This window comes from Pristiophorus japonicus, unplaced genomic scaffold (genome assembly GCF_044704955.1).
Source record: "Pristiophorus japonicus isolate sPriJap1 unplaced genomic scaffold, sPriJap1.hap1 HAP1_SCAFFOLD_572, whole genome shotgun sequence".
Lineage (NCBI taxonomy): Eukaryota > Metazoa > Chordata > Chondrichthyes > Pristiophoridae > Pristiophorus > Pristiophorus japonicus.
In genome coordinates this window covers 154,413-181,475 of record NW_027254480.1, presented here as the reverse complement: position 1 = coordinate 181,475, position 27,063 = coordinate 154,413, and the positions used below count along the sequence as shown (strand labels likewise).

The window sequence follows — 27,063 nt, the reverse complement described above, 5'->3', positions numbered from 1 at the left end:
GTGCCACCTGCTAGTCGGAGCAGGAATCGCAGGATAGCTCAGATGAATACGTGGCTTGAAATGTGGTGCAGATGGGAGGTATTCAAGTTCCTGGGACTTTGGAACCGGTTCTGGGGGAGGTGGGACCAGAACTAAACCGGAAGGTCTGCACCTGGGCAGGACCCAAAACAATGTCCAAGGGGGAGTGTTTGCTAGTGTTATTGGGGAGGGTTTAAAGTAATATGGCAGGGCGACGGGAGACAGAGGGAAGTCGAATGGGCACAGAACGAAAGATTAAAAGTAAAGGTGGAGGGCAGAGAATCCCACTGCAAAAATCAAATAGGGCCACTTTACAGCCAAATTCTAAAGGGTCAAAATGTGCTACAATAACAAGCCTGAAGGCTCTGTGCCTCATTGTGAGGTGTATTCGTAATAAGGCGGATGAATTAACTGCACAAGCAGCAATTACTGAATATGATATAATTGGCATGACGGAGACATAGCTCCAGGGTGACCAAGGCTGGGAATTCAACATTCAGGAAGCATAGACAGAAATGAAAAGGTGTTGGGGTAGCGTTGCTGGTTAAAGAGGAAATTAAAGCAATAGTAAGGAACGACATTAGCTTGGAAGATGTGGAACATGTATGGTTGGTGCTGCGGAATACCAAAGGGAAGAAAACGCGAGAGGAGTTGTGTACAGATCAGCAAACAGTAGTAGTGAGGTTGGGGACAGCATCAAACAAGAAATTTAGGGATGCGTGCCATAAAGATACAGCAGTTATCAAGGACGACCTTGCTCTAAATGTAGATTGGGCTAATAAAACAGGAAGCAATACGGTGGAGGAGGATTTCCTCGAGCGTATTAGGGATGGTTTTCTCGACCAATATGTCGAGGGACCATCTAGAGGGCTGGCCATCCTAGACTGGGTGGTGTGTAATGAGAAAGGACAAATTAGCAATCTTGTTGTGCGAGGCCCCTTGGGATGAGTGGCCATAATAAGGTAGAATTCTTTATTAAGGTGGCGAGTGCCACAGTTAATTCAGAGACTTGGGTCCTGAACTTAAGGAAAGGTAACTTCGATGATATGAGACGTGAATTGGCTAGAATAGACTGGCGAATGATACTTAAAGGGTTGACGGTGGATAGGAAATGGCAAACATTTAAAGATCACATAGACGAACTTCAACAATTGTATTTCCCTGTCTGGAGTAAAAATAAAACTGGGAAGGTGGCTCAACAGTAGCTAACAAGGGAAATTAAGGATAGTGCAAGGAAGAGGCATATAAATTGGCCAGAAAAAGACGCAACCTGAGGACTGGGAGACATTTAGAATTCAGCAGAGGAGGACAAAGGGTTTAATTAGGAGGGGGAAATTGGATTATGAGAGGAAGCTTGTTGGAAACATAATAAAGTTCTCTAGATATGTGAAGACAAAAAGATTAGAGAAGACAAACGTAGGTCACTTGCAGTCAGATTCAGGTGAATTTATAATGGGGAACAAAGAAATGGTAGACCAGTTGAACAATTACTTTGGTTCTGTCTTCACGAAGGAAGACACACATAACCTTCCAAAAATACTAGGGCACCAAGGATCTAGCGAGAAGGAGGAACTGAAGCAAATCCTTATCAGTCAGGTAATTGTGTTAGGGAAATTGATGGGATTGAAGACCGATAAATCCCCGGGGCCTGATAGTCTGCATTGGAAAGTACTTGAGGAAGTGGCCCTAGAAATAGCGGATTCATTGGTGATCATTTTCCAACAGTCCGTGGACTCTAAATCAGTTCGTATGGACTGGAGATTAGCTAATGTAACACCACATTTTAAAAAAGGAGGGAGATAGAAAATGGATAATTATAGACCGGTTAGCCTGACATCAGTAGTGGGGAAAATGTAGGAATCAATTATTAAAGATGAAATAGCAGTGCATTTGGAAAGCAGTGACAGGATCGGTCCAAGCTGCATGAATTTATGAAAGGGAAATCAAGCTTGACAAATCTTCTGGAATTTATTGAGGATGTAACTAGAATAGTGGACAAGGGGAACCAGTGCATGTGGTGTAATTACTTTCAAAAGGCTTTCAACAAATTCCCACTCACGTATTGGTGTGCATAGTATTGGGAGTAATGTACTGACGTGGATAGAGAACTGGTTGGCAGAGAGGAAGCAGAGAGTCGGGATAAACGGGTCCTTTTCAGAAAAGCAGGCAGTGACTAGTGGGGTGCCGCAGGGCTCAGTGCTCGTACCCCAGCTATTTACAATATACATGAATGATTTAGATGAAGGAATTGAGTGTAATATCTTCAAGTTTGCAGATGATACTAACAGGGTGGCGGTGTGAGCTGTGAGGAGGACGCTAAGAGGCTGCAGGGTGACTTGGACAGGTTAGGTTAGTGGGCAAATGCATGGCAGATTCAGTATAATGTGGATAAATGAGAGGTTATCCACTTTGGTGGCAAAAACACGAAGGCAGAATATTATCTGTATGGCGGCAGATTAGGAAAAGGGGAGGTGCAATGGGAGCTGCGTGTCGTGTTACACCAGTCATTGAAAGTTGACATGCAGTTGCAGCAGGCGGTGAAGAAGGCAAATGGTATGTTGACCTTTATAGCTAGGGGTTCTGGGTATAGGAGTACTGAGGTCTTACTGCTGTTGTACAGGGCCTTTGTGAGACCTCACCTGGAATATTGTGTTCAGTTTTGGTCTCGTAATCTGAGGAAGGACTTTCTTGCTCTTGAGGGAGTGCAGCGAAGTTTCACCATACTGATTCCCGGGATGACAGGACTGACATATGAGGAGAGACTGGATCGACTGGGCTTGTAGTCACTGGAGTTGAGAAGTAAGAGAGGGGATCTCATAGAAACATAAAAAATTCTGACGGGACTTTACAGGTTAGATGCAGCAAGAACGTTCCCGATGTTGGGGAAGTCCAGAATTAGGGGACACAGTCTAAGGATAAGGGGCAGGCCATTTAGGATCGAAGTGAGGAGAAACTTCTTCACTCAGAGAGTTGTTAACCTGTGGAATTCCCTATCGCAGAGAGATGTTGATGCCAGTTCATTGGCTATATTCAAGAGGGCGTTAGATATGGCCATGAAGGCTAAAGGCATCAAGAGGTATGGAGAGAAAGCAGGAAAGGGGTACTGAGCTGAATCATCAGCCATGATCTTATTGAATGGTGGTGCAGACTCGAAAGCCCGAATGGCCTACTCCTGCACATATTTTCTATGTTTCTCTGTTTGTCCCTATCTCTCAATCTGTCTCTTACTTTCTCACGGTGTAAAAGTTCTGCTCCAATGGGATTCTCTCAGTCTCCCTGTCTATTTGGCTCTCTCTTTCCCATCATCCCTCTCTGTCTGACTGTCTCTCTCGATCTGTCTATGTCTCTGCCTGCTGTCTTTCTTTGCTCTGTCTCTAACCTGCTGAGTATTTCCATCATTTTCTCTTTTAGTCTCTATCTCTCTTTCTCGATCAGTCTCTCTCCTTGTCACTGTCTTTATCATTGTCTTTCTCTCACTCTTTCCCTCTCTCTCTGAATAGATCACACACACACATCTCTGTATATGTATGTATTTGAGTCTTTTTCACACTCAGTCTGCCACTCCATCATTGTCTCACACTTTCTGTCTCTCGTTGTCTCTATCTCGCTCTCTGTCTCTCCCTGCTGTCGGACTAGAAATCCATTGGGATTTTCCCACGCAGATTCGAATCCTGCCAACTCCGATTCTCAGCATTATTCATTCCATTTCACAATTTAACCAGTTCTCTGCCAAACTGATCATGAGATAAATGGAATAACGTCCCACACCTTTCAACACTGACATTTGTTTCTCATTTTTATTAATCTGCAATATTCACGATACATCCGTTTAAAACATCGCAAAAATCAGTCAAAGTTGCGACAGTGATTCAGCCTGTCTATCCCTCGAGATGTCTCAGGCATCTGTGCATGCCCGTTGGTGCGTGTAAATTTTTGGTTATGTGTGTGTGTGTCTCTGTGTCTGTCTATCTCTATTTTTGTCTCTCCATATGTGCAACTGTCTGTGGAAATCATCACCATGAATTTGGTATGTCCTGGAACTTATAAAAAAGACTTGGGGAAAATAATACGGTTGTGAACTTTTGGATCGGCTTTTGTTCAGTGGCAGCATTCTCGACTGAATCGGGAGTTTGTGTGTTCAAGTCGAACTCCTTGGACTTGAGCATATCATCTTGGCTAACACTCAAGTGCAGCACTTGGGGAATTTTGCAATGTTGAAGCTGTTGACTCTCGGATGAAATATTACATTGAAGCTCCGTCTGCACCCTCGGGTGGATATGAAAGGTCCCAGAGCATTACTCGAAACAGAATAGGAGAGTTGCCCACGTGTAAATATTACTAAAAATGTTCGTAAATGCTCACTAAAAGACTATGTGCATGTGTTTGTATGTGGGGTTGGCGTTGAAGCCTAGTTTGTCACAGAGACAGAATCCAAGCTCTCACAGGACCAGGATAGCCGAGTGGTTAGGGCGTTGGCCTTAAACTTCAAAGGGTTTTCCCAGCGTGGGTTCTTCCCCACTCCTGGTTTTTATTTAAATTAACACGGATTTCCTCCCATTCTGATCAGTGATGTCCGATTTTCATCGGTTGAATCAACAATTTTCTGTAACTGTGTGACACTCTGAACCGATAATGAAATAAAATTGTGAAAGGTATCAGTGTCGCTCGGTCCCTGCCTCTCTCTTTCTCTTCACAGAGTTGTGTATGTGTTTGGATGTTTGAGTCTTTGTCTCTCTCAGTCTGACTCAATCTGTCTGTCCCTGTTTCTCCGTTTGTCTCAGTCTCTCAATCTGTCTCTTTCTCACGGTGCCCACGTCTGTTCCAATGGGATTCTCTCAGATTCTTTGTCTGACTGGCTCTCTCTTTCCCATCATTTCGGTCTGTCCATGTCTTTGCCTGCCTCTGTTAGTCCCTGCCTCTAACCTGAGAAGTATTTCCATTATTTTCTGTTTTAGTCTCTATCTCTCTCTCTCTATCTGTCTCTCGCCTTGTCACTATCTTTATCATTGCCTTTCTCTCACTCTTTCCCTCTCTCTCTTAATAGATCACACACACACATCTCTGTATATTTATGTGTTTGAGTCTTTTTCTCACACATCCTGCCTCTCCTTCTCAGTCTCACACTTTCTGTCTCTCGTTGTCTCTATCTCGGTGTCTGTCTCTCCCTGTTTGTCGGTTTGTCTCTGTCTCTCAATGTGTCTGTTGACTTCTCATTGTGTCCAGTTCTGTTCACAGCTCGATTCCTGCTCCGACAGAGCAGCTATCCGTCAGTTCCTCGTTAGTATAGTGGTGAATATCCTCGCCTGTCACGCGGGATCCCTCGGTTCAATTCACCGTGCGGGAAGGCAGTTGTTTCAAAATGTAGAATTTTACTTTTGTTTCTTGGTAGAGATACATATCAAAAAATCCAGAGTGAAATTGAACTGTGAAAATACAGGTAGAGGAGTTTGCCTCTTCCAGATTTTTAGCAAACGGAGACTTTTTCAGGATTCTTTGGCCGTCTGCTGCACAGAGATGGATGACTGAGTTTTTTCTGAGTAACGTTTAAAAAGCTATCGACACAGTAGTCGTGGCCGAGTGATTAAGGCCATGGACTAAAAATCCATTGGGATTTTCCCGCGCAGGTTCGAATCCTGCCGACTACGATTCTCAGCATTTTTCATTCCATTTCACAATTTAACCAGTTCTCTGCCAAACTGATCATGTGGTAAATGGAATAAAGTCCCACACCTTTCAACACTGACATTTGTTTCTCATTTTTATTAATCTGCAATATTCACGATACATCCGTTTAAAACATCGCAAAAATCAGTCAAAGTTGCGACAGTGATTCAGCCTGTCTATCCCTCGAGATGTCTAAGGCATCTGTGCATGCCCGTTGGTGCGTGTAAATTTTTGGTTATGTGTGTCTCTGTGTCTGTCTATCTCTATTTTTGTATCTGTTTATGTGCAACTGTCTGTGGAAATCATCATATGAATTTGGTATGTCCTGGAACTTATAAAAAAGACTTGGGGAAAATAATACGGTTGTGAACTTTTGTATCGGCTTTGGTTCAGTGGCAGCATTCTCGACTGAATCAGGAGTTTGTGTGTTCAAGTCGCACTCCTTGGACTTGAGCATATCATCTTGGCTAACACTCAAGTGCAGCACTTGGGGAATTTTGCAATGTTGAAGCTGTTGACTTTCGGATGAAATGTTAAATTGAAGCTCCGTCTGCACCCTCGGGTGGATATGAAAGGTCCCAGAGCATTACTCGAAACAGAGTAGGAGAGTTGCCCCCGTGTCAATATTACTAAAAATGTTCGTAAATGCTCACTAAAAGACTATGTGCATGTGTTTGTATGTGGGGTTGGGGTTGAAGCCCAGTTTGTCACAGAGACAGAATCCAAGCTCTCACAGGGCCAGGATAACCGAGTGGTTATGTCGTTGGCCTTAAACTTCAAAGGGTTTTCCACCGTGGGTTCTTCCCCACTCCTGGTTTCTATTTATTTTAAAACAGATTTCCTCCCATTCTGATCAGTGATGTCCGATTTTCATCGGTTGAATCAACAATTTTCTGTAACTATGTGTCACTCTGAACCGATAATGAAATGAAATTGTGAAATGTATCTGTGTCGCTCGGTCTCTGCCTCTCTCTCTCTCTCCACAGAGCTGTGTATGTGTTTGTATGTCTGAGTCTTTGTCTCTCTCAGTCTGACTCACTCTGTCTGTCCCTGTTTCTCCGTTTGTCTCAGTCTCTCAATCTGTCTCTTTCTCACGGTGCCCACGTCTGTTCCAATGGGATTCTCTCAGATTCTTTGTCTGACTGGCTCTCTCTTTCCCATCATTTCGGTCTGTCCATTTCTTTGCCTGTCTCTGTTAGTCCCTGCATCTAACCTGAGAAGTATTTCCATCATTTTCTGTTTTAGTCTCTATCTCTTTCTCTCTATCTGTCTCTCTCCTTGTCACTGTCTTTATCATTGTCTTTCACTCACTCTTTCCCTTTCTCTCTTAATAGATCAAACACACAAATCTCTGTCTCTGTATGTGTTTGAGTCTTTTTCTCACCCAATCTGCCTCTCCTTCTCAGTCTCACACTTTCTGTCTCTCGTTGTCTCTGTCTCGGTGTCTGTCTCTCCCTGTTTGTCGGTTTGTCTCTGTCTCTCAATGTGTCTGTCGACTTCTCATGGTGTCCAGTTCTGTTCACAGCTCGATTCCTGCTCCGACAGAGCAGCTATCCGTCAGTTCCTCGTTAGTATAGTGGTGAGTATCCCCGCCTGTCACGCGGGAGACCGGTGTTCAATTCCCCGACGGGGAGGCAGATGTTTCAAAATGTTGATTTTTACTTCTGTTTCTTGGTAGATACATATTAAAAATTCCAGAGCGAAATCGAACTGTGAAAATACAGGTAGAGGAGTTTGCCTCTTCCAGATTTTTAGCAAACGAGACTTTTTCAGGATTCTTTGGCCGTCTGCTGCACAGAGATGGATGACCGAGTTTTTTCTGAGTAACGTTTAAAAAGCCAGCGACACAGAAGTCGTGGCCGAGTGGTTAAGGCGATGGACTAGAAATCCATTGGGATTTTCCCGCGTAGGTTCGAATCCTGCCGACTACGATTCTCAGCATTTTTCATTCCATTTCACAATTTAACCAGTTCTCGACCAAACTGATCATGTGATAATTGGAATAACGTCCCACACCTTTCAACACTGACATTTGTTCTCATTTTTATTAATCTGCAATATTCACGATACATCCGTTTAAAAAATCGCAACAATCAGTCAAAGTTGCGACAGTGATTCAGCCTGTCTATCCCTCGAGATGTCTAAGGCATCTGTGCATGCCCGTTGGTGCGTGTAAATTTTTGGTTATGTGTGTCTCTGTGTCTGTCTATCTCTATTTTTGTCTCTGTGTATGTGCAACTGTCTGTGGAAATCATCACCATGAATTTGGTATGTCCTGGAACTTATAAAAAGACTTGGGGAAAATAATACGGTTGTGAACTTTTGTATCGGCTTTGGTTCAGTTGCAGCATTCTCGACTGAATCAGGAGTTTGTGTGTTCAAGTCGCACTCCTTGGACTTGAGCATATCATCTTGGCTAACACTCAAGTGCAGCACTTGGGGAATTTTGCAATGTTGAAGCTGTTGACTTTCGGATGAAATGTTAAATTGAAGCTCCGTCTGCACCCTCGGGTGGATATGAAAGGTCCCAGAGCATTACTCGAAACAGAGTAGGAGAGTTGCCCCCGTGTAAATATTACTAAAAATGTTCGTAAATGCTCACTAAAAGACTATGTGCATGTGTTTGTATGTGGGGTTGGGGTTGAAGCCCAGTTTGTCACAGAGACAGAATCCAAACTCTCACAGGGCCAGGATAACCGAGTGGTTATGTCGTTCGCCTTAACTTCAAAGGGTTTTCCACCGTGGGTTCTTCCCCACTCCTGGTTTCTATTTATTTTAACACAAATTTCCTCCCATTCTGATCAGTGATGTCCGATTTTCATCGGTTGAATCAACAATTTTCTGTAACTATGTGTCACTCTGAACCGATAATGAAATGAAATTGTGAAATGTATCTGTGTCGCTCGGTCTCTGCCTCTCTCTCTCTCTCCACAGAGCTGTGTATGTGTTTGTATGTCTGAGTCTTTGTCTCTCTCAGTCTGACTCACTCTGTCTGTCCCTGTTTCTCCGTTTGTCTCAGTCTCTCAATCTGTCTCTTTCTCACGGTGCCCACGTCTGTTCCAATGGGATTCTCTCAGATTCTTTGTCTGACTGGCTCTCTCTTTCCCATCATTTCGGTCTGTCCATTTCTTTGCCTGTCTCTGTTAGTCCCTGCATCTAACCTGAGAAGTATTTCCATCATTTTCTGTTTTAGTCTCTATCTCTTTCTCTCTATCTGTCTCTCTCCTTGTCACTGTCTTTATCATTGTCTTTCACTCACTCTTTCCCTTTCTCTCTTAATAGATCAAACACACAAATCTCTGTCTCTGTATGTGTTTGAGTCTTTTTCTCACCCAATCTGCCTCTCCTTCTCAGTCTCACACTTTCTGTCTCTCGTTGTCTCTGTCTCGGTGTCTGTCTCTCCCTGTTTGTCGGTTTGTCTCTGTCTCTCAATGTGTCTGTCGACTTCTCATGGTGTCCAGTTCTGTTCACAGCTCGATTCCTGCTCCGACAGAGCAGCTATCCGTCAGTTCCTCGTTAGTATAGTGGTGAGTATCCCCGCCTGTCACGCGGGAGACCGGGGTTCAATTCCCCGACGGGGAGGCAGATGTTTCAAAATGTTGATTTTTACTTCTGTTTCTTGGTAGATACATATTAAAAATTCCAGAGCGAAATCGAACTGTGAAAATACAGGTAGAGGAGTTTGCCTCTTCCAGATTTTTAGCAAACGAGACTTTTTCAGGATTCTTTGGCCGTCTGCTGCACAGAGATGGATGACCGAGTTTTTTCTGAGTAACGTTTAAAAAGCCAGCGACACAGAAGTCGTGGCCGAGTGGTTAAGGCGATGGACTAGAAATCCATTGGGATTTTCCCGCGTAGGTTCGAATCCTGCCGACTACGATTCTCAGCATTTTTCATTCCATTTCACAATTTAACCAGTTCTCGACCAAACTGATCATGTGATAATTGGAATAACGTCCCACACCTTTCAACACTGACATTTGTTCTCATTTTTATTAATCTGCAATATTCACGATACATCCGTTTAAAAAATCGCAACAATCAGTCAAAGTTGCGACAGTGATTCAGCCTGTCTATCCCTCGAGATGTCTAAGGCATCTGTGCATGCCCGTTGGTGCGTGTAAATTTTTGGTTATGTGTGTCTCTGTGTCTGTCTATCTCTATTTTTGTCTCTGTGTATGTGCAACTGTCTGTGGAAATCATCACCATGAATTTGGTATGTCCTGGAACTTATAAAAAGACTTGGGGAAAATAATACGGTTGTGAACTTTTGTATCGGCTTTGGTTCAGTTGCAGCATTCTCGACTGAATCAGGAGTTTGTGTGTTCAAGTCGCACTCCTTGGACTTGAGCATATCATCTTGGCTAACACTCAAGTGCAGCACTTGGGGAATTTTGCAATGTTGAAGCTGTTGACTTTCGGATGAAATGTTAAATTGAAGCTCCGTCTGCACCCTCGGGTGGATATGAAAGGTCCCAGAGCATTACTCGAAACAGAGTAGGAGAGTTGCCCCCGTGTAAATATTACTAAAAATGTTCGTAAATGCTCACTAAAAGACTATGTGCATGTGTTTGTATGTGGGGTTGGGGTTGAAGCCCAGTTTGTCACAGAGACAGAATCCAAACTCTCACAGGGCCAGGATAACCGAGTGGTTATGTCGTTCGCCTTAACTTCAAAGGGTTTTCCACCGTGGGTTCTTCCCCACTCCTGGTTTCTATTTATTTTAACACAAATTTCCTCCCATTCTGATCAGTGATGTCCGATTTTCATCGGTTGAATCAACAATTTTCTGTAACTATGTGTCACTCTGAACCGATAATGAAATGAAATTGTGAAATGTATCTGTGTCGCTCGGTCTCTGCCTCTCTCTCTCTCTACACAGAGCTGTGTATGTGTTTGTATGTCTGAGTCTTTGTCTCTCTCAGTCTGACTCACTCTGTCTGTCCTTGTTTCTCCGTTTGTCTCAGTCTCTCAATCTGTCTCTTTCTCACGGTGCCCACGTCTGTTCCAATTCGATTCTCTCAGATTCTTTGTCTGACTGGCTCTCTCTTTCCCATCATTTCGGTCTGTCCATTTCTTTGCCTGTCTCTGTTAGTCCCTGCCTCTAACCTGAGAAGTATTTCCATCATTTTCTGTTTTAGTCTCTATCTCTTTCTCTCTATCTGTCTCTCTCCTTGTCACTGTCTTTATCATTGTCTTTCTCTCACTCTTTCCCTTTCTCTCATAACAGATCAAACACACAAATCTCTGTCTCTGTATGTGTTTGAGTCTTTTTCTCACCCAATCTGCCTCTCCTTCTCAGTCTCACACTTTCTGTCTCTCATTGTCTCTATCTCGGTGTCTGTCTCTCCCTGTTTGTCGGTTTGTCTCTGTCTCTCAATGTGTCTGTCGACTTCTCATGGTGTCCAGTTCTGTTCACAGCTCGATTCCTGCTCCGACAGAGCAGCGATCCGTCAGTTCCTCGTTAGTGTAGTGGTGAGTATCCCCGCCTGTCACGCGGGAGACCGGGGATCAATTCCCCGACGGGGAGGCAGATGTTTCAAAATGTTGATTTTTACTTCTGTTTCTTGGTAGATACATATTAAAAATTCCAGAGCGAAATCGAACTGTGAAAATACAGGTGGAGGAGTTTGCCTCTTCCAGATTTTTAGCAAACGGAGACTTTTTCAGGATTCTTTGGCGGTCTGCTGCACCGAGATGGATGACTGAGTTTTTTCTGAGTAACGTTTAAAAAGCCAGCGACACAGTAGTCGTGGCCGAGTGGTTAAGGCGATGGACTAGAAATCCATTGGGATTTTCCCGCGCAGGTTCGAATCCTGCCGACTACGATTCTCAGCATTTTTCATTCCATTTCACAATTTAACCAGTTCTCGACCAAACTGATCATGTGATAATTGGAATAACGTCCCACACCTTTCAAAACTGACATTTGTTCTCATTTTTATTAATCTGCAATATTCACGATACATCCGTTTAAAAAATCGCAACAATCAGTCAAAGTTGCGACAGTGATTCAGCCTGTCTATCCCTCGAGATGTCTAAGGCATCTGTGCATGCCCGTTGGTGAGTGTAAATTTTTGGTTATATGTGTCTCTGTGTCTGTCTATCTCTATTTTTGTCTCTGTGTATGTGCAACTGTCTGTGGAAATCATCACCATGAATTTGGTATGTCTGGATCTTATAAAAAAGACTTGGGGAAAATAATACGGTTGTGAACTTTTGTATCGGCTTTGGTTCAGTGGCAGCATTCTCGACTGAATCAGGAGTTTGTGTGTTCAAGTCGCACTCCTTGGACTTGAGCATATCATCTTGGCTAACACTCAAGTGCAGCACTTGGGGAATTTTGCAATGTTGAAGCTGTTGACTTTCGGATGAAATGTTAAATTGAAGCTCCGTCTGCACCCTCGGGTGGATATGAAAGGTCCCAGAGCATTACTCGAAACAGAGTAGGAGAGTTGCCCCCGTGTAAATATTACTAAAAATGTTCGTAAATGCTCACTAAAAGACTATGTGCATGTGTTTGTATGTGGGGTTGGGGTTGAAGCCCAGTTTGTCACAGAGACAGAATCCAAACTCTCACAGGGCCAGGATAACCGAGTGGTTATGTCGTTGGCCTTAACTTCAAAGGATTTTCCACCGTGGGTTCTTCCCCAATCCTGGTTTCTATTTATTTTAACACAAATTTCCTCCCATTCTGATCAGTGATGTCCGATTTTCATCGGTTGAATCAACAATTTTCTGTAACTATGTGTCACTCTGAACCGATAATGAAATGAAATTGTGAAATGTATCTGTGTCGCTCGGTCTCTGCCTCTCTCTCTCTCTACACAGAGCTGTGTATGTGTTTGTATGTCTGAGTCTTTGTCTCTCTCAGTCTGACTCACTCTGTCTGTCCCTGTTTCTCCGTTTGTCTCAGTCTCTCAATCTGTCTCTTTCTCACGGTGCCCACGTCTGTTCCAATGGGATTCTCTCAGATTCTTTGTCTGACTGGCTCTCTCTTTCCCATCATTTCGGTCTGTCCATTTCTTTGCCTGTCTCTGTTAGTCCCTGCCTCTAACCTGAGAAGTATTTCCATCATTTTCTGTTTTAGTCTCTATCTCTTTCTCTCTATCTGTCTCTCTCCTTGTCACTGTCTTTATCATTGTCTTTCTCTCACTCTTTCCCTTTCTCTCATAATAGATCAAACACACAAATCTCTGTCTCTGTATGTGTTTGAGTCTTTTTCTCACCCAATCTGCCTCTCCTTCTCAGTCTCACACTTTCTGTCTCTCATTGTCTCTATCTCGGTGTCTGTCTCTCCCTGTTTGTCGGTTTGTCTCTGTCTCTCAATGTGTCTGTCGACTTCTCATGGTGTCCAGTTCAGTTCACAGCTCGATTCCTGCTCCGACAGAGCAGCTATCCGTCAGTTCCTCGTTAGTGTAGTGGTGCGTATCCCCGCCTGTCACGCGGGAGACCGGGGTTCAATTCCCCGACGGGGAGGCAGATGTTTTAAAATGTTGATTTTTACTTCTGTTTCTTGGTAGATACATATTAAAAATTCCAGAGCGAAATCGAACTGTGAAAATACAGGTAGAGGAGTTTGCCTCTTCCAGATTTTTAGCAAACGGAGACTTTTTCAGGATTCTTTGGCCGTCTGCTGCACAGAGATGGATGACTGAGTTTTTTCTGAGTAACGTTTAAAAAACCAGCGACACAGTAGTCGTGGCCGAGTGGTTAAGGCGATGGACTAGAAATCCATTGGGATTTTCCCGCGCAGGTTCGAATCCTGCCGACTACGATTCTCAGCATTTTTCATTCCATTTCACAATTTAACCAGTTCTCGACCAAACTGATCATGTGATAATTGGAATAACGTCCCACACCTTTCAACACTGACATTTGTTCTCATTTTTATTAATCTGCAATATTCACGATACATCCGTTTAAAAAATCGCAACAATCAGTCAAAGTTGCGACAGTGATTCAGCCTGTCTATCCCTCGAGATGTCTAAGGCATCTGTGCATGCCCGTTGGTGCGTGTAAATTTTTGGTTATATGTGTCTCTGTGTCTGTCTATCTCTATTTTTGTCTCTGTGTATGTGCAACTGTCTGTGGAAATCATCACCATGAATTTGGTATGTCCTGGAACTTATAAAAATGACTTGGGGAAAATAATACGGTTGTGAACTTTTGTATCGGCTTTGGTTCAGTGGCAGCATTCTCGACTGAATCAGGAGTTTGTGTGTTCAAGTCGCACTCCTTGGACTTGAGCATATCATCTTGGCTAACACTCAAGTGCAGCACTTGGGGAATTTTGCAATGTTGAAGCTGTTGACTTTCGGATGAAATGTTAAATTGAAGCTCCGTCTGCACCCTCGGGTGGATATGAAAGGTCCCAGAGCATTACTCGAAACAGAGTAGGAGAGTTGCCCCCGTGTAAATATTACTAAAAATGTTCGTAAATGCTCACTAAAAGACTATGTGCATGTGTTTGTATGTGGGGTTGGGGTTGAAGCCCAGTTTGTCACAGAGACAGAATCCAAACTCTCACAGGGCCAGGATAACCGAGTGGTTATGTCGTTGGCCTTAACTTCAAAGGGTTTTCCACATTGGGTTCTTCCCCACTCCTGGTTTCTATTTATTTTAACACGAATTTCCTCCCATTCTGATCAGTGATGTCCGATTTTCATCGGTTGAATCAACAATTTTCTGTAACTATGTGTCACTCTGAACCGATAATGAAATGAAATTGTGAAATGTATCTGTGTCGCTCGGTCTCTGCCTCTCTCTCTCTCTACACAGAGCTGTGTATGTGTTTGTATGTCTGAGTCTTTGTCTCTCTCAGTCTGACTCACTCTGTCTGTCCCTGTTTCTCCGTTTGTCTCAGTCTCTCAATCTGTCTCTTTCTCACGGTGCCCACGTCTGTTCCAATGGGATTCTCTCAGATTCTTTGTCTGACTGGCTCTCTCTTTCCCATCATTTCGGTCTGTCCATTTCTTTGCCTGTCTCTAACCTGAGAAGTATTTCCATCATTTTCTGTTTTAGTCTCTATCTCTTTCTCTCTATCTGTCTCTCTCCTTGTCACTGTCTTTATCCCGGGATGGCGGGACTGACCTATCAAGAAAGATTGGATCAATTGGGCTTGTATTCACTGGAGTTCAGAAGAATGAGAGGGGACCTCATAGAAACGTTTAAAATTCTGACGGGTTTAGACAGGTTAGATGCAGAAAGAATGTTCCCAATGTTGGGGAAGTCCAGAACCAGGGGTCACAGTCTGAGGATAAGGGGTAAGCCATTTAGGACCGAGATGAGGAGAAACTTCTTCACCCAGAGAGTGGTGAACCTGTGGAATTCTCTACCACAGAAAGTAGTTGAGGCCAATTCACTAAATATATTCAAAAGGGAGTTAGATGAAGTCCTTACTACTCGGGGGATCAAGGGTTATGGCGAGAAAGCAGGAAGGGGGTACTGAAGTTTCATGTTCAGCCATGAACTCATTGAATGGCGGTGCAGGCTAGAAGGGCTGAATGGCCTGCTCCTGCACCTATTTTCTATGTTTCTATGTTTCTATTGTCTTTCTCTCACTCTTTCCCTTTCTCTCATAATAGATCAAACACACAAATCTCTGTCTCTGTATGTGTTTGAGTCTTATTCTCACCCAATCTGCCTCTCCTTCTCAGTCTCACACTTTCTGTCTCTCATTGTCTCTATCTCGGTGTCTGTCTCTCCCTGTTTGTCGGTTTGTCTCTGTCTCTCAATGTGTCTGTCGACTTCTCATGGTGTCCAGTTCTGTTCACAGCTCGATTCCTGCTCCGACAGAGCAGCTGTCCGTCAGTTCCTCGTTAGTGTAGTGGTGAGTGTCCCCGCCTGTCACGCGGGAGACCGGGGTTCAATTCCCCGACGGGGAGGCAGATGTTTTAAAATGTTGATTTTTACTTCTGTTTCTTGGTAGATACATATTAAAAATTCCAGAGCGAAATCGAACTGTGAAAATACAGGTAGAGGAGTTTGCCTCTTCCAGATTTTTAGCAAACGGAGACTTTTTCAGGATTCTTTGGCCGTCTGCTGCACAGAGATGGATGACTGAGTTTTTTCTGAGTAACGTTTAAAAAACCAGCGACACAGTAGTCGTGGCCGAGTGGTTAAGGCGATGGACTAGAAATCCATTGGGATTTTCCCGCGCAGGTTCGAATCCTGCCGACTACGATTCTCAGCATTTTTCATTCCATTTCACAATTTAACCAGTTCTCGACCAAACTGATCATGTGATAATTGGAATAACGTCCCACACCTTTCAACACTGACATTTGTTCTCATTTTTATTAATCTGCAATATTCACGATACATCCGTTTAAAAAATCGCAACAATCAGTCAAAGTTGCGACAGTGATTCAGCCTGTCTATCCCTCGAGATGTCTAAGCTATCTGTGCATGCCCGTTGGTGAGTGTAAATTTTTGGTTATATGTGTCTCTGTGTCTGTCTATCTCTATTTTTGTCTCTGTGTATGTGCAACTGTCTGTGGAAATCATCACCATGAATTTGGTATGTCTGGATCTTATAAAAAAGACTTGGGGAAAATAATACGGTTGTGAACTTTTGTATCGGCTTTGGTTCAGTGGCAGCATTCTCGACTGAATCAGGAGTTTGTGTGTTCAAGTCGCACTCCTTGGACTTGAGCATATCATCTTGGCTAACACTCAAGTGCAGCACTTGGGGAATTTTGCAATGTTGAAGCTGTTGACTTTCGGATGAAATGTTAAATTGAAGCTCCGTCTGCACCCTCGGGTGGATATGAAAGGTCCCAGAGCATTACTCGAAACAGAGTAGGAGAGTTGCCCCCGTGTAAATATTACTAAAAATGTTCGTAAATGCTCACTAAAAGACTATGTGCATGTGTTTGTATGTGGGGTTGGGGTTGAAGCCCAGTTTGTCACAGAGACAGAATCCAAACTCTCAGAGGGCCAGGATAACCGAGTGGTTATGTCGTTGGCCTTAACTTCAAAGGGTTTTCCACCGTGGGTTCTTCCCCAATCCTGGTTTCTATTTATTTTAACACAAATTTCCTCCCATTCTGATCAGTGATGTCCGATTTTCATCGGTTGAATCAACAATTTTCTGTAACTATGTGTCACTCTGAACCGATAATGAAATGAAATTGTGAAATGTATCTGTGTCGCTCGGTCTCTGCCTCTCTCTCTCTCTACACAGAGCTGTGTATGTGTTTGTATGTCTGAGTCTTTGTCTCTCTCAGTCTGACTCACTCTGTCTGTCCCTGTTTCTCCGTTTGTCTCAGTCTCTCAATCTGTCTCTTTCTCACGGTGCCCACGTCTGTTCCAATGGGATTCTCTCAGATTCTTTGTCTGACTGGCTCTCTCTTTCCCATCATTTCGGTCTGTCCATTTCTTTGACTGTCTCTGTTAGTCCCTGCCTCTAACCTGAGAAGTATTTCCATCATTTTCTGTTTTAGTCTCTATCTCTTTCTCTCTATCTGTCTCTCTCCTTGTCACTGTCTTTATCATTGTCTTTCTCTCACTCTTTCCCTTTCTCTCATAATAGATCAAACACACAAATCTCTGTCTCTGTATGTGTTTGAGTCTTTTTCTCACCCAATCTGCCTCTCCTTCTCAGTCTCACACTTTCTGTCTCTCATTGTCTCTATCTCGGTGTCTGTCTCTCCCTGTTTGTCGGTTTGTCTCTGTCTCTCAATGTGTCTGTCGACTTCTCATGGTGTCCAGTTCAGTTCACAGCTCGATTCCTGCTCCGACAGAGCAGCTATCCGTCAGTTCCTCGTTAGTGTAGTGGTGCGTATCCCCGCCTGTCACGCGGGAGACCGGGGTTCAATTCCCCGACGGGGAGGCAGATGTTTTAAAATGTTGATTTTTACTTCTGTTTCTTGGTAGATACATATTAAAAATTCCAGAGCGAAATCGAACTGTGAAAATACAGGTAGAGGAGTTTGCCTCTTCCAGATTTTTAGCAAACGGAGACTTTTTCAGGATTCTTTGGCCGTCTGCTGCACAGAGATGGATGACTGAGTTTTTTCTGAGTAACGTTTAAAAAACCAGCGACACAGTAGTCGTGGCCGAGTGGTTAAGGCGATGGACTAGAAATCCATTGGGATTTTCCCGCGCAGGTTCGAATCCTGCCGACTACGATTCTCAGCATTTTTCATTCCATTTCACAATTTAACCAGTTCTCGACCAAACTGATCATGTCATAATTGGAATAACGTCCCACACCTTTCAACACTGACATTTGTTCTCATTTTTATTAATCTGCAATATTCACGATACATCCGTTTAAAAAATCGCAACAATCAGTCAAAGTTGCGACAGTGATTCAGCCTGTCTATCCCTCGAGATGTCTAAGGCATCTGTGCATGCCCGTTGGTGCGTGTAAATTTTTGGTTATATGTGTCTCTGTGTCTGTCTATCTCTATTTTTGTCTCTGTGTATGTGCAACTGTCTGTGGAAATCATCACCATGAATTTGGTATGTCCTGGAACTTATAAAAATGACTTGGGGAAAATAATACGGTTGTGAACTTTTGTATCGGCTTTGGTTCAGTGGCAGCATTCTCGACTGAATCAGGAGTTTGTGTGTTCAAGTCGCACTCCTTGGACTTGAGCATATCATCTTGGCTAACACTCAAGTGCAGCACTTGGGGAATTTTGCAATGTTGAAGCTGTTGACTTTCGGATGAAATGTTAAATTGAAGCTCCGTCTGCACCCTCGGGTGGATATGAAAGGTCCCAGAGCATTACTCGAAACAGAGTAGGAGAGTTGCCCCCGTGTAAATATTACTAAAAATGTTCGTAAATGCTCACTAAAAGACTATGTGCATGTGTTTGTATGTGGGGTTGGGGTTGAAGCCCAGTTTGTCACAGAGACAGAATCCAAACTCTCACAGGGCCAGGATAACCGAGTGGTTATGTCGTTGGCCTTAACTTCAAAGGGTTTTCCACATTGGGTTCTTCCCCACTCCTGGTTTCTATTTATTTTAACACGAATTTCCTCCCATTCTGATCAGTGATGTCCGATTTTCATCGGTTGAATCAACAATTTTCTGTAACTATGTGTCACTCTGAACCGATAATGAAATAAAATTGTGAAATGTATCTGTGTCGCTCGGTCTCTGCCTCTCTCTCTCTCTACACAGAGCTGTGTATGTGTTTGTATGTCTGAGTCTTTGTCTCTCTCAGTCTGACTCACTCTGTCTGTCCCTGTTTCTCCGTTTGTCTCAGTCTCTCAATCTGTCTCTTTCTCACGGTGCCCACGTCTGTTCCAATGGGATTCTCTCAGATTCTTTGTCTGACTGGCTCTCTCTTTCCCATCATTTCGGTCTGTCCATTTCTTTGCCTGTCTCTAACCTGAGAAGTATTTCCATCATTTTCTGTTTTAGTCTCTATCTCTTTCTCTCTATCTGTCTCTCTCCTTGTCACTGTCTTTATCCCGGGATGGCGGGACTGACCTATCAAGAAAGATTGGATCAATTGGGCTTGTATTCACTGGAGTTCAGAAGAATGAGAGGGGACCTCATAGAAACGTTTAAAATTCTGACGGGTTTAGACAGGTTAGATGCAGAAAGAATGTTCCCAATGTTGGGGAAGTCCAGAACCAGGGGTCACAGTCTGAGGATAAGGGGTAAGCCATTTAGGACCGAGATGAGGAGAAACTTCTTCACCCAGAGAGTGGTGAAACTGTGGAATTCTCTACCACAGAAAGTAGTTGAGGCCAATTCACTAAATATATTCAAAAGGGAGTTAGATGAAGTCCTTACTACTCGGGGGATCAAGGGTTATGGCGAGAAAGCAGGAAGGGGGTACTGAAGTTTCATGTTCAGCCATGAACTCATTGAATGGCGGTGCAGGCTAGAAGGGCTGAATGGCCTGCTCCTGCACCTATTTTCTATGTTTCTATGTTTCTATTGTCTTTCTCTCACTCTTTCCCTTTCTCTCATAATAGATCAAACACACAAATCTCTGTCTCTGTATGTGTTTGAGTCTTATTCTCACCCAATCTGCCTCTCCTTCTCAGTCTCACACTTTCTGTCTCTCATTGTCTCTATCTCGGTGTCTGTCTCTCCCTGTTTGTCGGTTTGTCTCTGTCTCTCAATGTGTCTGTCGACTTCTCATGGTGTCCAGTTCTGTTCACAGCTCGATTCCTGCTCCGACAGAGCAGCTATCCGTCAGTTCCTCGTTAGTGTAGTGGTGAGTGTCCCCGCCTGTCACGCGGGAGACCGGGGTTCAATTCCCCGACGGGGAGGCAGATGTTTTAAAATGTTGATTTTTACTTCTGTTTCTTGGTAGATACATATTAAAAATTCCAGAGCGAAATCGAACTGTGAAAATACAGGTAGAGGAGTTTGCCTCTTCCAGATTTTTAGCAAACGGAGACTTTTTCAGGATTCTTTGGCCGTCTGCTGCACAGAGATGGATGACTGAGTTTTTTCTGAGTAACGTTTAAAAAGCCAGCGACACAGTAGTCGTGGCCGAGTGGTTAAGGCGATGGACTAGAAATCCATTGGGATTTTCCCGCGCAGGTTCGAATCCTGCCGAATACGATTCTCAGCATTTTTCATTCCATTTCACAATTTAACCAGTTCTCGACCAAACTGATCATGTGATAATTGGAATAACGTCCCACACCTTTCAACACTGACATTTGTTCTCATTTTTATTAATCTGCAATATTCACGATACATCCGTTTAAAAAATCGCAACAATCAGTCAAAGTTGCGACAGTGATTCAGCCTGTCTATCCCTCGAGATGTCTAAGGCATCTGGGCATGCCCGTTGGTGCGTGTAAATTTTTGGTTATATGTGTCTCTGTGTCTGTCTATCTCTATTTTTGTCTCTGTGTATGTGCAACTGTCTGTGGAAATCATCACCATGAATTTGGTATGTCTGGAACTTATAAAAAAGACTTGGGGAACATAATACGGTTGTGAACTTTTGTATCGGCTTTGGTTCAGTGGCAGCATTCTCGACTGAATCAGGAGTTTGTGTGTTCAAGTCGCACTCCTTGGACTTGAGCATATCATCTTGGCTAACACTCAAGTGCAGCACTTGGGGAATTTTGCAATGTTGAAGCTGTTGACTTTCGGATGAAATGTTAAATTGAAGCTCCGTCTGCACCCTCGGGTGGATATGAAAGGTCCCAGAGCATTACTCGAAACAGAGTAGGAGAGTTGCCCCCGTGTAAATATTACTAAAAATGTTCGTAAATGCTCACTAAAAGACTATGTGCGTGTGTTTGTATGTGGGGTTGGGGTTGAAGCCCAGTTTGTCACAGAGACAGAATCCAAACTCTCACAGGGCCAGGATAACCGAGTGGTTATGTCGTTGGCCTTAACTTCAAAGGGTTTTCCACCGTGGGTTCTTCCCCACTCCTGGTTTCTATTTATTTTAACACAAATTTCCTCCCATTCTGATCAGTGATATCCGATTTTCATCGGTTGAATCAACAATTTTCTGTAACTATGTGTCACTCTGAACCGATAATGAAATGAAATTGTGAAATGTATCTGTGTCGCTCGGTCTCTGCCTCTCTCTCTCTCTACACAGAGCTGTGTATGTGTTTGTATGTCTGAGTCTTTGTCTCTCTCAGTCTGACTCACTCTGTCTGTCCCTGTTTCTCCGTTTGTCTCAGTCTCTCAATCTGTCTCTTTCTCACGGTGCCCACGTCTGTTCCAATGGGATTCTCTCAGATTCTTTGTCTGACTGGCTCTCTCTTTCCCATCATTTCGGTCTGTCCATTTCTTTGCCTGTCTCTGTTAGTCCCTGCCTCTAACCTGAGAAGTATTTCCATCATTTTCTGTTTTAGTCTCTATCTCTTTCTCTCTATCTGTCTCTCTCCTTGTCACTGTCTTTATCATTGTCTTTCTCTCACTCTTTCCCTTTCTCTCATAATAGATCAAACACACAAATCTCTGTCTCTGTATGTGTTTGAGTCTTTTTCTCACCCAATCTGCCTCTCCTTCTCAGTCTCACACTTTCTGTCTCTCATTGTCTCTATCTCGGTGTCTGTCTCTCCCTGTTTGTCGGTTTGTCTCTGTCTCTCAATGTGTCTGTCGACTTCTCATGGTGTCCAGTTCAGTTCACAGCTCGATTCCTGCTCCGACAGAGCAGCTATCCGTCAGTTCCTCGTTAGTGTAGTGGTGAGTATCCCCGCCTGTCACGCGGGAGACCGGGGTTCAATTCCCCGACGGGGCGGCAGATGTTTTAAAATGTTGATTTTTACTTCTGTTTCTTGGTAGATACATATTAAAAATTCCAGAGCGAAATCGAACTGTGAAAATACAGGTGGAGGAGTTTGCCTCTTCCAGATTTTTAGCAAACGGAGACTTTTTCAGGATTCTTTGGCCGTCTGCTGCACAGAGATGGATGACTGAGTTTTTTCTGAGTAACGTTTAAAAAGCCAGCGACACAGTAGTCGTGGCCGAGTGGTTAAGGCGATGGACTAGAAATCCATTGGGATTTTCCCGCGCAGGTTCGAATCCTGCCGACTACGATTCTCAGCATTTTTCATTCCATTTCACAATTTAACCAGTTCTCGACCAAACTGATCATGTGATAATTGGAATAACGTCCCACACCTTTCAACACTGACATTTGTTCTCATTTTTATTAATCTGCAATATTCACGATACATCCGTTTAAAAAATAGCAACAATCAGTCAAAGTTGCGACAGTGATTCAGCCTGTCTATCCCTCGAGATGTCTAAGGCATCTGGGCATGCCCGTTGGTGCGTGTAAATTTTTGGTTATATGTGTCTCTGTGTCTGTCTATCTCTATTTTTGTCTCTGTGTATGTGCAACTGTCTGTGGAAATCATCACCATGAATTTGGTATGTCTGGAACTTATAAAAAAGACTTGGGGAACATAATACGGTTGTGAACTTTTGTATCGGCTTTGGTTCAGTGGCAGCATTCTCGACTGAATCAGGAGTTTGTGTGTTCAAGTCGCACTCCTTGGACTTGAGCATATCATCTTGGCTAACACTCAAGTGCAGCACTTGGGGAATTTTGCAATGTTGAAGCTGTTGACTTTCGGATGAAATGTTAAATTGAAGCTCCGTCTGCACCCTCGGGTGGATATGAAAGGTCCCAGAGCATTACTCGAAACAGAGTAGGAGAGTTGCCCCCGTGTAAATATTACTAAAAATGTTCGTAAATGCTCACTAAAAGACTATGTGCGTGTGTTTGTATGTGGGGTTGGGGTTGAAGCCCAGTTTGTCACAGAGACAGAATCCAAACTCTCACAGGGCCAGGATAACCGAGTGGTTATGTCGTTGGCCTTAACTTCAAAGGGTTTTCCACCGTGGGTTCTTCCCCACTCCTGGTTTCTATTTATTTTAACACAAATTTCCTCCCATTCTGATCAGTGATGTCCGATTTTCATCGGTTGAATCAACAATTTTCTGTAACTATGTGTCACTCTGAACCGATAATGAAATGAAATTGTGAAATGTATCTGTGTCGCTCGGTCTCTGCCTCTCTCTCTCTCTACACAGAGCTGTGTATGTGTTTGTATGTCTGAGTCTTTGTCTCTCTCAGTCTGACTCACTCTGTCTGTCCCTGTTTCTCCGTTTGTCTCAGTCTCTCAATCTGTCTCTTTCTCACGGTGCCCACGTCTGTTCCAATGGGATTCTCTCAGATTCTTTGTCTGACTGGCTCTCTCTTTCCCATCATTTCGGTCTGTCCATTTCTTTGCCTGTCTCTGTTAGTCCCTGCCTCTAACCTGAGAAGTATTTCCATCATTTTCTGTTTTAGTCTCTATCTCTTTCTCTCTATCTGTCTCTCTCCTTGTCACTGTCTTTATCATTGTCTTTCTCTCACTCTTTCCCTTTCTCTCATAATAGATCAAACACACAAATCTCTGTCTCTGTATGTGTTTGAGTCTTTTTCTCACCCAATCTGCCTCTCCTTCTCAGTCTCACACTTTCTGTCTCTCATTGTCTCTATCTCGGTGTCTGTCTCTCCCTGTTTGTCGGTTTGTCTCTGTCTCTCAATGTGTCTGTCGACTTCTCATGGTGTCCAGTTCAGTTCACAGCTCGATTCCTGCTCCGACAGAGCAGCTATCCGTCAGTTCCTCGTTAGTGTAGTGGTGAGTATCCCCGCCTGTCACGCGGGAGACCGGGGTTCAATTCCCCGACGGGGAGGCAGATGTTTTAAAATGTTGATTTTTACTTCTGTTTCTTGGTAGATACATATTAAAAATTCCAGAGCGAAATCGAACTGTGAAAATACAGGTGGAGGAGTTTGCCTCTTCCAGATTTTTAGCAAACGGAGACTTTTTCAGGATTCTTTGGCCGTCTGCTGCACAGAGATGGATGACTGAGTTTTTTCTGAGTAACGTTTAAAAAGCCAGCGACACAGTAGTCGTGGCCGAGTGGTTAAGGCGATGGACTAGAAATCCATTGGGATTTTCCCGCGCAGGTTCGAATCCTGCCGACTACGATTCTCAGCATTTTTCATTCCATTTCACAATTTAACCAGTTCTCGACCAAACTGATCATGTGATAATTGGAATAACGTCCCACACCTTTCAACACTGACATTTGTTCTCATTTTTATTAATCTGCAATATTCACGATACATCCGTTTAAAAAATAGCAACAATCAGTCAAAGTTGCGACAGTGATTCAGCCTGTCTATCCCTCGAGATGTCTAAGGCATCTGGGCATGCCCGTTGGTGCGTGTAAATTTTTGGTTATATGTGTCTCTGTGTCTGTCTATCTCTATTTTTGTCTCTGTGTATGTGCAACTGTCTGTGGAAATCATCACCATGAATTTGGTATGTCTGGAACTTATAAAAAAGACTTGGGGAACATAATACGGTTGTGAACTTTTGTATCGGCTTTGGTTCAGTGGCAGCATTCTCGACTGAATCAGGAGTTTGTGTGTTCAAGTCGCACTCCTTGGACTTGAGCATATCATCTTGGCTAACACTCAAGTGCAGCACTTGGGGAATTTTGCAATGTTGAAGCTGTTGACTTTCGGATGAAATGTTAAATTGAAGCTCCGTCTGCACCCTCGGGTGGATATGAAAGGTCCCAGAGCATTACTCGAAACAGAGTAGGAGAGTTGCCCCCGTGTAAATATTACTAAAAATGTTCGTAAATGCTCACTAAAAGACTATGTGCGTGTGTTTGTATGTGGGGTTGGGGTTGAAGCCCAGTTTGTCACAGAGACAGAATCCAAACTCTCACAGGGCCAGGATAACCGAGTGGTTATGTCGTTGGCCTTAACTTCAAAGGGTTTTCCACCGTGGGTTCTTCCCCACTCCTGGTTTCTATTTATTTTAACACAAATTTCCTCCCATTCTGATCAGTGATGTCCGATTTTCATCGGTTGAATCAACAATTTTCTGTAACTATGTGTCACTCTGAACCGATAATGAAATGAAATTGTGAAATGTATCTGTGTCGCTCGGTCTCTGCCTCTCTCTCTCTCTACACAGAGCTGTGTATGTGTTTGTATGTCTGAGTCTTTGTCTCTCTCAGTCTGACTCACTCTGTCTGTCCCTGTTTCTCCGTTTGTCTCAGTCTCTCAATCTGTCTCTTTCTCACGGTGCCCACGTCTGTTCCAATGGGATTCTCTCAGATTCTTTGTCTGACTGGCTCTCTCTTTCCCATCATTTCGGTCTGTCCATTTCTTTGCCTGTCTCTGTTAGTCCCTGCCTCTAACCTGAGAAGTATTTCCATCATTTTCTGTTTTAGTCTCTATCTCTTTCTCTCTATCTGTCTCTCTCCTTGTCACTGTCTTTATCATTGTCTTTCTCTCACTCTTTCCCTTTCTCTCATAATAGATCAAACACACAAATCTCTGTCTCTGTATGTGTTTGAGTCTTTTTCTCACCCAATCTGCCTCTCCTTCTCAGTCTCACACTTTCTGTCTCTCATTGTCTCTATCTCGGTGTCTGTCTCTCCCTGTTTGTCGGTTTGTCTCTGTCTCTCAATGTGTCTGTCGACTTCTCATGGTGTCCAGTTCAGTTCACAGCTCGATTCCTGCTCCGACAGAGCAGCTATCCGTCAGTTCCTCGTTAGTGTAGTGGTGAGTATCCCCGCCTGTCACGCGGGAGACCGGGGTTCAATTCCCCGACGGGGAGGCAGATGTTTTAAAATGTTGATTTTTACTTCTGTTTCTTGGTAGATACATATTAAAAATTCCAGAGCGAAATCGAACTGTGAAAATACAGGTGGAGGAGTTTGCCTCTTCCAGATTTTTAGCAAACGGAGACTTTTTCAGGATTCTTTGGCCGTCTGCTGCACAGAGATGGATGACTGAGTTTTTTCTGAGTAACGTTTAAAAAGCCAGCGACACAGTAGTCGTGGCCGAGTGGTTAAGGCGATGGACTAGAAATCCATTGGGATTTTCCCGCGCAGGTTCGAATCCTGCCGACTACGATTCTCAGCATTTTTCATTCCATTTCACAATTTAACCAGTTCTCGACCAAACTGATCATGTGATAATTGGAATAACGTCCCACACCTTTCAACACTGACATTTGTTCTCATTTTTATTAATCTGCAATATTCACGATACATCCGTTTAAAAAATAGCAACAATCAGTCAAAGTTGCGACAGTGATTCAGCCTGTCTATCCCTCGAGATGTCTAAGGCATCTGTGCATGCCCGTTGGTGCGTGTAAATTTTTGGTTATATGTGTCTCTGTGTCTGTCTATCTCTATTTTTGTCTCTGTGTATGTGCAACTGTCTGTGGAAATCATCACCATGAATTTGGTATGTCCTGGAACTTATAAAAATGACTTGGGGAAAATAATACGGTTGTGAACTTTTGTATCGGCTTTGGTTCAGTGGCAGCATTCTCGACTGAATCAGGAGTTTGTGTGTTCAAGTCGCACTCCTTGGACTTGAGCATAGCATCTTGGCTAACACTCAAGTACAGCACTTGGGGAATTTTGCAATGTTGAAGCTGTTGACTTTCGGATGAAATGTTAAATTGAAGCTCCGTCTGCACCCTCGGGTGGATATGAAAGGTCCCAGAGCATTACTCGAAACAGAGTAGGAGAGTTGCCCCCGTGTAAATATTACTAAAAATGTTCGTAAATGCTCACTAAAAGACTATGTGCATGTGTTTGTATGTGGGGTTGGGGTTGAAGCCCAGTTTGTCACAGAGACAGAATCCAAACTCTCACAGGGCCAGGATAACCGAGTGGTTATGTCGTTGGCCTTAACTTCAAAGGGTTTTCCACATTGGGTTCTTCCCCACTCCTGGTTTCTATTTATTTTAACACAAATTTCCTCCCATTCTGATCAGTGATGTCCGATTTTCATCGGTTGAATCAACAATTTTCTGTAACTATGTGTCACTCTGAACCGATAATGAAATGAAATTGTGAAATGTATCTGTGTCGCTCGGTCTCTGCCTCTCTCT

General features: G+C 43.5%; 21 non-coding genes across 21 annotated transcripts; all 21 read left to right on the top strand.

Moving 5' to 3' along the window:
* The first annotated feature begins 5,581 nt into the window (after positions 1-5,581).
* Positions 5,582-5,663, top strand: trnaf-aaa (transfer RNA phenylalanine (anticodon AAA)). The gene has a single exon. It is a non-coding gene; the product is annotated as a tRNA-Phe (tRNA).
* A 1,581-nt stretch (positions 5,664-7,244) lies between these two features.
* trnad-guc (transfer RNA aspartic acid (anticodon GUC)) lies at positions 7,245-7,316 on the top strand. The gene has a single exon. It is a non-coding gene; the product is annotated as a tRNA-Asp (tRNA).
* Positions 7,317-7,531: 215 nt separating this feature from the next.
* On the top strand, positions 7,532-7,613 carry trnas-aga (transfer RNA serine (anticodon AGA)). Its single transcript has one exon. It is a non-coding gene; the product is annotated as a tRNA-Ser (tRNA).
* A 1,579-nt stretch (positions 7,614-9,192) lies between these two features.
* trnad-guc (transfer RNA aspartic acid (anticodon GUC)) lies at positions 9,193-9,264 on the top strand. Its single transcript has one exon. It is a non-coding gene; the product is annotated as a tRNA-Asp (tRNA).
* A 215-nt stretch (positions 9,265-9,479) lies between these two features.
* On the top strand, positions 9,480-9,561 carry trnas-aga (transfer RNA serine (anticodon AGA)). The gene has a single exon. It is a non-coding gene; the product is annotated as a tRNA-Ser (tRNA).
* A 1,579-nt stretch (positions 9,562-11,140) lies between these two features.
* Positions 11,141-11,212, top strand: trnad-guc (transfer RNA aspartic acid (anticodon GUC)). Its single transcript has one exon. It is a non-coding gene; the product is annotated as a tRNA-Asp (tRNA).
* A 216-nt stretch (positions 11,213-11,428) lies between these two features.
* Positions 11,429-11,510, top strand: trnas-aga (transfer RNA serine (anticodon AGA)). The gene has a single exon. It is a non-coding gene; the product is annotated as a tRNA-Ser (tRNA).
* A 1,579-nt stretch (positions 11,511-13,089) lies between these two features.
* trnad-guc (transfer RNA aspartic acid (anticodon GUC)) lies at positions 13,090-13,161 on the top strand. Its single transcript has one exon. It is a non-coding gene; the product is annotated as a tRNA-Asp (tRNA).
* A 216-nt stretch (positions 13,162-13,377) lies between these two features.
* trnas-aga (transfer RNA serine (anticodon AGA)) lies at positions 13,378-13,459 on the top strand. The gene has a single exon. It is a non-coding gene; the product is annotated as a tRNA-Ser (tRNA).
* A 2,038-nt stretch (positions 13,460-15,497) lies between these two features.
* On the top strand, positions 15,498-15,569 carry trnad-guc (transfer RNA aspartic acid (anticodon GUC)). The gene has a single exon. It is a non-coding gene; the product is annotated as a tRNA-Asp (tRNA).
* A 216-nt stretch (positions 15,570-15,785) lies between these two features.
* trnas-aga (transfer RNA serine (anticodon AGA)) lies at positions 15,786-15,867 on the top strand. Its single transcript has one exon. It is a non-coding gene; the product is annotated as a tRNA-Ser (tRNA).
* Positions 15,868-17,446: 1,579 nt separating this feature from the next.
* On the top strand, positions 17,447-17,518 carry trnad-guc (transfer RNA aspartic acid (anticodon GUC)). Its single transcript has one exon. It is a non-coding gene; the product is annotated as a tRNA-Asp (tRNA).
* A 216-nt stretch (positions 17,519-17,734) lies between these two features.
* On the top strand, positions 17,735-17,816 carry trnas-aga (transfer RNA serine (anticodon AGA)). Its single transcript has one exon. It is a non-coding gene; the product is annotated as a tRNA-Ser (tRNA).
* A 2,038-nt stretch (positions 17,817-19,854) lies between these two features.
* Positions 19,855-19,926, top strand: trnad-guc (transfer RNA aspartic acid (anticodon GUC)). Its single transcript has one exon. It is a non-coding gene; the product is annotated as a tRNA-Asp (tRNA).
* Positions 19,927-20,142: 216 nt separating this feature from the next.
* trnas-aga (transfer RNA serine (anticodon AGA)) lies at positions 20,143-20,224 on the top strand. Its single transcript has one exon. It is a non-coding gene; the product is annotated as a tRNA-Ser (tRNA).
* A 1,579-nt stretch (positions 20,225-21,803) lies between these two features.
* trnad-guc (transfer RNA aspartic acid (anticodon GUC)) lies at positions 21,804-21,875 on the top strand. Its single transcript has one exon. It is a non-coding gene; the product is annotated as a tRNA-Asp (tRNA).
* A 216-nt stretch (positions 21,876-22,091) lies between these two features.
* trnas-aga (transfer RNA serine (anticodon AGA)) lies at positions 22,092-22,173 on the top strand. Its single transcript has one exon. It is a non-coding gene; the product is annotated as a tRNA-Ser (tRNA).
* A 1,579-nt stretch (positions 22,174-23,752) lies between these two features.
* On the top strand, positions 23,753-23,824 carry trnad-guc (transfer RNA aspartic acid (anticodon GUC)). The gene has a single exon. It is a non-coding gene; the product is annotated as a tRNA-Asp (tRNA).
* A 216-nt stretch (positions 23,825-24,040) lies between these two features.
* Positions 24,041-24,122, top strand: trnas-aga (transfer RNA serine (anticodon AGA)). Its single transcript has one exon. It is a non-coding gene; the product is annotated as a tRNA-Ser (tRNA).
* Positions 24,123-25,701: 1,579 nt separating this feature from the next.
* Positions 25,702-25,773, top strand: trnad-guc (transfer RNA aspartic acid (anticodon GUC)). Its single transcript has one exon. It is a non-coding gene; the product is annotated as a tRNA-Asp (tRNA).
* A 216-nt stretch (positions 25,774-25,989) lies between these two features.
* trnas-aga (transfer RNA serine (anticodon AGA)) lies at positions 25,990-26,071 on the top strand. The gene has a single exon. It is a non-coding gene; the product is annotated as a tRNA-Ser (tRNA).
* The last annotated feature ends 992 nt before the right edge of the window (positions 26,072-27,063 follow it).